The following is a 1,744-nucleotide window of genomic DNA, read 5'->3' as shown; positions in this document are numbered from 1 at the left end:
TCCTTCAGATAATATCCTCAATAGTGGGATTTCTGGAACATATGGTAGTATTGTTTTTAGTTTTCTGAGGAAACTTCATACCATTTTTCATGACTGTATAAATTCACATTCCCACAAAGAGTATGTAAGACTACCCTTTTCTTCACATTTTTGTCAGCATTTGTTATTTTTTGTCCCTTTGGTAATAGTCATTCTAACTGCGGTGAAATGATATCTTATTGTGGTTTTGATTTGCATTTTCCTGATACTTATATCTCTTGAGCATTTTCATGTATTTTTTGGTCATTTATACATTTTCTTTAGCGAAATGTCTGCTCAGGTCATTCACCTATTCTTAAATTGAATTATTACTGATTATTATTATTTTGGTGTTGAGATGTTTGAGTTCCTTGTATATTCTAGATATTAATCCCCTTTTGAACTAAAGCATTGCAAATATTTTCTCCCATTCTGCAGTTGTCCTTTCACTCCATTGATTGTCTCCTTTGTTGTGCAGATGATTTTTACTTTGATGTAGTCCTGTTCGTCTGTTTCTGCTTTTGTTCCCTGTGCTTCTGAGGTAATATCTAAAAATGTCATTGCCCAAAACAATGTCATGGAGCTTTTTTCCTGTTTTCTTCTGGGAGTTTCATAGTTTCATGTTTTAGATATAAGTCTTTAATCCATTTGAAGTTGATTTTTGTATGTGTTGAGAGATAAGAGTATAGTTTTATTTTTCTTCATATGAATATTCAGTTTCCCCACCATAAATTATTGAAGAGGGTGTCATTTCCATAATGTATGTTCTTGGCACCTTTGTTGAAAATCAGATGGCTGTAAGTATGGGGATTTGTCTATGCATTCTGTGTTCTTTTCTATTGTTCCATTGGTGCCTGTGTCTTTTCTTTTTAAAACCGGTGTCATGCTGTTTTAGCTGTTATACGTTTGTAGTGTATTTTGAGGTGAGATAGTGTGATGCCACCAGGTTTGTTCTTTTTACTTATGATTGAACTGGCTGTTAAAGATTTTTTGTGATTCCATAGAAATTTTAGAATTTTTTTTTTATTTCCGTGAAGAATGTCATTGGTATTTTGATAAGAATTGCACTGAATGGGTAGATTGCTTTGTGTGATCTGATCACTTTAACAATATTCTTCTAATCTGTGAACATGGAGGGTCTTTCCATCTTTGTGTCTTCTTCAATTTATTTCATTAGTGGTTTGTAATTTAACTGTTCCTGTTTGCTTATGACATAATCTTTTTTTTTTTTTTATTGTACTTTAGGTTCTGGGGTACATGTGCAGATCATGCAGGATTGTTTCATAGGTACATACCTGGCTAGGTGGTTTGCTGCCTCCATCCCCCAGTCACCTATATCTGACATTTCTCTCCATGTTATCTCTCCCTTAGCCATCCCCCAACAGACCCCAGTGTGTGATGCTCCCCTCCTTGGGCTCATGTGTTCTCATTGTTCAACACCCGCCTATGAGCGAGAACATGTGGTATTTGGTTTTCTGTTCTTGTGTCAGTTTGCTGAGAATGATGGTTTCCAGAATCATCCGTGTCTCTACAAAGAACATGAGCTCATCTTTTTTATGGCTGCGTAGAGTTCCATGGTGTATATGTGCCCCATTTTCTTTGTCTAGTCTATCATCAACGGGCATTTGGATTGGTTTCAGGTCTTTGCTATTGTAAATAGTACCACAATGAACATATGTGTGTATGTGTCTTTATAATAGATTGATTTATAATCCTTTGGGTATAT

This window comes from Cebus imitator, unplaced genomic scaffold (assembly GCF_001604975.1).
Source record: "Cebus imitator isolate Cc_AM_T3 unplaced genomic scaffold, Cebus_imitator-1.0 Scaffold644, whole genome shotgun sequence".
Classification (NCBI taxonomy): domain Eukaryota; kingdom Metazoa; phylum Chordata; class Mammalia; order Primates; family Cebidae; genus Cebus; species Cebus imitator.
This window is presented reverse-complemented; position numbering follows the sequence as displayed.